Here is a 7248-nt window from a genome sequence, read left to right as displayed (position 1 = left end):
TTTGCCAAATGAAGAGGAGCAGAATCCTTATCCAGCTACTCAGTGTCTCTTCTGTTCTGCGAAGTATAAAAATTCAAATCTTGTACCTTCCAAGCTACTGTCCCATCTCAAAATGCAACACAGTGAGCATAAAAATAAGTCAAAGGAGTTCTTTGAAGCAACTCGAGCTGAACTCAAAAAGCAACAACGCTCCTTCGATAGCATTATGGTCCATCAAGAAAGGAAGAGAAGTCCCTTCTAATGACATCAATGGAAATAGCACATATACTTATGAAAATAAGAAACCTTTCACTTTAGCTGAGACAGTCATTCTTCCATGCTTAGAAATAGCTGCCCAGCATCTTCATGGAGGCAAGAAACCACGTGATAAGGTTCGAGTATTCCACTTTCAGACTCCTCAATGAAACGTCGATCTGTGGCAGTCGCTGAAGATTTGAAGGATCAGCTACTTACAAGGCTCAGGGCAGCACCCTGGTTTGGTTTGCAGTTCGATGAAACCACTGACATTGTAAATGTTGCTCAACTTTTAGCTTACTGCCGCTTTCCTGACAGTCAGTCCAAGAAAATTGTAGAACATTTCCTATTTTGTTTACCACTAGAGACAACAGCAGAGGAAATATTCACCAAGATAAATGAGTTTATGGTCAAGAATAATCTGAGCTGGAAAAATGTGTGTTACCACAGATGGGGCTGCAGCAATGGTTGGAAGTAAGAAAGGTGTTGTTAAGAAAATTAAGGATGTTGCTCCCAGCTGCTGTTCTATTCACTGTATAATACATCGGGAGGCATTGGCTGCCAAGAATTTACTGTCAAATGTGGGGAAAAGTGATTTTGACGAAATCATCAGTGATGTGGTAAAGATAGTGAATAATATCCGTGCAAAAGCAAAAAGAGTCACATGTTTGAACAGCTTTGCAAGGAAATTGATGCATAATTTTATAATCTCCTACTTCATGCAGAAGTTCGTTGTTTGTCTTGTTTCAAAGTGTTGAACAGATTTCTAACACTAAGAGAATAAGTTTTTGTATTTATTACAGAAGAAGAAGACGAAAGGGCTGTCAAGCTCCAGGACAACTACTGGATTGCCAGATTATCATACATGGCTTCTATCTTTGAGAAACTGAATCAATTAAACCTATCCCTTCAAGGCTTTGGTGGGGATATTTTTGATGTCACTGGCAAGATGGAAGCTTTCAAGTTAAAGATTGTTATGGAAAGAAAAGGTGAAACTAAGGACTTCGGTAGTTTCTCCTTCCTTGATCAGTTCTTGAAAGAGTGCAACTGGGAAGTGCTATCTCCTTCGCTGGAAGAAAATATTAAGGATTTTGTTATTTTTCATCTGGACAGTCTGGAAAAGAAGTTTAGTATCTATTTCCCTGATCAAGAGGCAAGAGCACTCGAAGAATGTATGTGGATTGTGAACCCCTTTGTCTCAGCTAATACCAGATTAGCCAATCTGGAATCATTGACACCTACAGAACTGTCCACTGATTTTGCACAGAAGTCATCATTCCATGAATTCTCCTACTATGGAGATTTCTGGTGCTCACTTTTAGGAATTCCAGAGTACCAAGAACTTGCACGAATGGCCATGACTTATCTAGTGCGGATGCCAACAACATATCTGGCAGAGAAAGGCTTCTCTAATCTGGTGGATATTAAAACAAAAAAGCGAAAGCAGTTACAAGATGTGGATTCTCTGATGAGGGGGGCACTGGAAAGTGAAATAAAACCTCGCTTTGAAAAGATTGTTGGAACAATGCAGCAGCAACCCAGCCACTGAATATAAAACCTTTTTAATTTGCTGTTTTATAACTTGTGTGTATACAATGTGATATTCCATTTGTATTTTTTTTTTCAAACCATTTGAAAAATCACATTATTTGTACATTTAAAAATAGAAATACAAAAGGTATACACATATAATTATATTGTTTTATTATACAGTTACCACCTATATAATTGTTTAGGACCAAGTAGCTATTTTTTATATTTAAAATAGAGACCTAATACTTTTATTTATATATTTTCGGTCTTAAAAATAAAAAACAATGTGATTTTTTTTTTTTTTTTTTTTTTTGTCGACGGCGCTAGGGTACATGAATTTTTCAAGAGCTCCCGGAAGGGTGCATGATCTTAGAAAAGGTTGAAGAACACTGCTCTAGACCTTCCGAAGTACGTCGGCGCTTGGAAGAACAGGAGGGACTCCACCTAGACTTCTCGTCTCTAAACACAGAAATATTCAACGTTCCCGTCTCCTTTCGGGAACTACAATCAGCTCTCTCCCACTGCAACGACACCTCGCCGGGCCCAGATAATATCCCATATGCCATGATCAGACACCTTAATCTATCACCACGACCCTGCTGCTCCAAATATACGACAAAGTTTGGCAGACTGGCATCGTACCAAGTGGATGGCGCAAAGCCATTGTACTTCCCATCCGCAAACCTGGGAAGAATGGTTCACAGCCCTTTTACAACCGGCCCATCGCTCTAACATCCTACCTCTGCAAACTCTTTGAAAAGATGGTAAACTTCCACCTAATACACTATCTAGAGAGCAATGACCACCTGTCTCCTTACTAGTCAGGGTTACGGAGGATGAGATCTACAGTAGACGTCCTTGTACGTCTCGAGTGAGCTATCTGCCGCTCGTTCACAGAAAGACAATACATGGTGTGCATTTTCTTTGACCTCGAGAAGGCCTACGACACGACATGGAGGTATGGGTTTTTAAAGCAGCTACATAACTTTGTTCTCCGTGGACGGATGCCAAAGCTTATTGAGGGATTTCTTGGAGAACGGATCTTCCGCGTAAGAGTTGGTACCTCCTACTCACCACTCTATGAACAGCAGGAAGGAGTTATCCAAGGAAGCGTCCTCAGTGTTACCCTCTTTGCCGTGGCCATAAATGGAGTTACAACATTGCTCCCAGAGGGGGTGTCGTCCTCCCTCTATGTCGACGACCTGGCAATCTTGTACTCAGCATCTCGGATGTCCACCGCGGAGCGAAGACTGTTACATGCCATCCACAGAACATCCAGATGGGCAGAGAGTCATGGCTTCCGATTCTCACCATCCAAGTCGGTTGCCATGCACTTTTGCCGCCAAAGAGGTCACCATCCAGACCCTGATCTCATCATGTGCGGCTCACGTCTACCTGTTTCGGAAGAACACAAGTTCTTGGGATTCACTTTTGACAGGTGCCTCACATGGCTTCCACACCTTAAAGACTTTAAAACAAGGTGCATGAGATCCCTTGATCTCTTCCTTGTGCTGCCATGCACTTCATGGGGCGCTGACCGCACTGTACTCCTACGCCTTTACCAGCACTCATTGGCCATCACGCGGCAGTCTGACTGTCAACAGGTGCTTTTAGATCATCCTTCATATCAAGTGTTTTAGTTGACGCAGGAGTGTCACCCTTGGACTTACATAAAGACGAACTCATAATTAAATACTGGTACAGACTACACGCCAACATAACGACCCTGCCTACACCGTTGCCCAAGACCATAACTTAGATATAATATACAGTAACAACCCTCTCCTACCTCGCCCCTTTGGTTTCCGTGCCCGGAATGTCATTGGGCACCTCTCACTACCATACGTCCCTATAGCAGTTTACCAGGTACTCCCATCACACCGTGGGAGTTCTCAAACACACATATCTGCCGGTACTTCAACTACAACAAATCAAGCATCTCGACAGCAACTGCTCGACAGCTTTTCCTGTCCCACATAGCTAGTCACGACACGACATGGAGGTATGGGATTTTAAATCAGCTACATAACTTTGGTCTCCGAGGACGGATGCCAAACTTTATTGAGGGATTTCTTGGAGAACGGACCTTCCGCGTCAGAGTTGGTACCCCTTTCTCACCACCCTATGAACAGCAGGAAGGAGTTCCCCAAGGAAGCGTCCTCAATGTCACCCTCTTTGCCGTGACCATTAATGGAGTTACAACATCGCTCCCAGAGGGGGTGTCGTCCTCCCTCTATGTCGACGACCTGGCAATCTGGTACTCAGCGTCTCGGATGTCCACCGCGGAGCGAAGACTGCAACATGCCATCCACAGAATATCCAGATGGGCAGAGAATCTTGGCTTCCGATTTTCACCATCCAAGTCGGTTGCCATGCACTTTTGCTGCCTGAGAGGCCACCATCCAGACCCTGATTTCATCATGTGCGGTTCACGTCTACCTATTGTGGAAGAACACAAATTCTTGGAACTCACCTTTGACAGGCGCCTCACATGGCTTTCACACCTAAAAGCCTTAAGGGTTGAGGGTTCTAATGCATATAGTGTTTAGGTAAATGATGTGTCAGTAATGGCGGATATTAATGATGTCAATTGTGACCATATAACAAGCGTTAAAGCAGAACTAGAAAACTATTTATTAATTGATATCGTGTGTACGAATTGTTTTCCTGTTATTTCACAAACCATGGTGAAGGAATAGTGATGTCTGGAGTCCTAATCCTTCCTTGAGGATGTATATACACTGTATGTAGGAGCGTTGGTATAATATTATGTCATATCAGCGCACCTAAACGTGTTCTAGCAAGTTGATGACTAAATCAAGAAATCCAGCGTGTCAAAGTGTTCGACGTCCCCATTTGGGGAACATTTTACAAAAAAAATTACAATGACAAAGATGTAATAAAATTCTTAAGAGATATTAAATGTTATCGAAGAAGAAGCATTTAGTGAGTATCTTATATACAGAAATGTCTGATGTACGTATTTCTTATACTAAAAACTATATTTTTACTCGGAGTAACTCCGAATTCATGGAAAACCTTCACCAATCACTTTCATAGAATTCGGAAATCAATTATATATCAAACATTATTCCTGCCATAGCAACAACAACAATATAACATAAGTAAACCTATTAAGTTATAGAATAATTTGGTTCCCCAAATTAGCGGGGATAGGCAATTAGGGTTGAAGTGGAAATGCATGTGTGTGTGTGTGTGTGTGTGTGTGTGTGTGTGTGTGTGTGTGTGTGTAGAGAGAGAGAGAGAGAGAGAGAGAGAGAGAGAGAGAGAGAGAGAGATTTTTCTTTCAGGAGTAGGCTATTAAGAGTTCCTCTGTAGAGACAACCTAATGTTATCATTTATTGTTATTAATATATTGTACAGCACTGGTCATTTTAACACTGTATGCCAGACGATATAAAACACAATAAATATAAATGAAGGCTATCTAGCTAAATTAACTAAATATTGATCGCCTACTCCAGAGCTCGGCAACCCATAATTCTAGAAAAGCTAGTTTCTTCAAACTTGGCAGTAAAGCAGTGCTGCTGGAGTCGCAGAGCAAACTATGAATGGAAATTACGAAACATTAAAATTTTCCTCCTCCATATGGGAATTTTGATAATATACCTCCAGAGAGGATAATCAATACACAATAATAATAATAATAATAATAATAATAATAATAATAATAATTGGAGCTGTCATAAAATAAACTATTATAAATATATAAAGCGACTTCTATAATTCAACATGACGGTAGCATCCAATTGTCAATCCTATATAGTATGTTACCACATCTGAACAACTATTACGTACTTTTTAACATGCCAACAGTAGCCTACTTAATATATCTGGCCAACATGGTGAGCTGAAAGTTATATGTGACTTCTGCTGCTGGGTTTCTTTGGAGAGCTGCTCAATGTCTGGAGCCTATGCTTTCATTCGTCTATGATAACTTGGACTTTTTTTTTGCTGGCATATTAGTGTTGGAAACGAGATATACACACTCTGAGAGGCATGAGAAGTGTGGACGGTACGATACGTTTTCCCAGCAACACCGACGCCCGGAGGACCGCCAGTCCTCCCTCCTCCCTTCTATTCTTTCTTCCTTTCTCTTTATTCATCTTCCTACATCCTCCTCATCCATTCATCCATCCATCTCTAGATTTGTCCCTCCGTGGAGGGACCATGGGCCTTTGTCGGGGGTGACAGCACATGAATTGGGAGCCGACAGACAGACTATATATGTGAAGCAAACAACGAAATATTCCCAGATTACGATCTAGTATAGATTACCTTAAAAACGGAGAAAGGAAGAAAATGGGAAAAGAGAACGGGTTGTTTTGAACTCACAGCTGGAGGCGGCTGCCTTACGATTGGCTGACGGTTCTGAAAACACGCTAATGATTCGCTGTCGAGTCTTATGACGGCATACCTGGCTACGAAGATTCTGGCTAATCAACGCAATCCTAACTCCTTACAGAAACCTTTCTGTATCCACACATAACTCGCTCGGTAGCGGTAGCGTACGTTACCTAAGCGAGGGCTAACAAATCTGTAACTTTGCGAAATCTTTCTGAATTCAGCACCAGGTCTCATAAGGGTAGAACATACGATTTTCGAAAAAGAGCAAATTGAACCCTTAGAGGGCTGGAATCATTCTAAATATGTGTAGACGTATTGAACATAGTAATAGCACTTATCAATGACAATATTGAATATATAGCTTTGATGATCAATGCAGTATATTGATTTTTATTTAAAACTTCTCCTTTGAATAACTCCGGTGTTTTCTGGATCTGTTCTTTGAGAATAATACACCTTGTAGATACGATTAACATAAACAATTGCTACTTATAAAAATAATTTCTGGAAATTTCTTTACGATATATATATATATATATATATATATATATATATATATATATATATATATATATATATATATATATATATATATATATATATATATATATATATATATTATTTTTTTCAAAATTTGGCTAAAATTCTCTAGGTAAGCCTCACACTCATCATAGAAGTATCTCATTGGTACAAATTTTTGTTTAAATATTCCATATTATGATGCTCTTTAAAATTTGTTAAAAGCTTTATAAACAAAAACGTTATTAAAAAGTATAACGTACATCCCTAAAAAAAAAAAGAGAAAATCGAACTTAAAGTTTAGCTACAATCTGACTAGATATCAATATTCAAAATACATCCTCTTGTGGTGCATCTCAAGTAGATTTTAATGCCGTTTTAATTTTAAAGGTCGGATAATAACTAAAGGAAATATTAACGATACATGCACATCAAGTGAGTGGTATTAGTTGCCGTCGGTTTTATTCAAGCTTCAAATACTTGCGTTATTGGTATTTACCAATTTACGATGACTGATTATTTTTTCAGACACTTCCTCATTACCTTGAGGTGGTCTGCAACGTGCGTTTTGTTTCATCGGAGTATCCCCGGTAG

This window comes from Eriocheir sinensis, chromosome 2 (assembly GCF_024679095.1).
Source record: "Eriocheir sinensis breed Jianghai 21 chromosome 2, ASM2467909v1, whole genome shotgun sequence".
NCBI lineage: Eukaryota > Metazoa > Arthropoda > Malacostraca > Decapoda > Varunidae > Eriocheir > Eriocheir sinensis.
The sequence above is the reverse complement of the archived record's forward strand: the minus strand, read 5'-3'. Positions refer to the sequence as shown.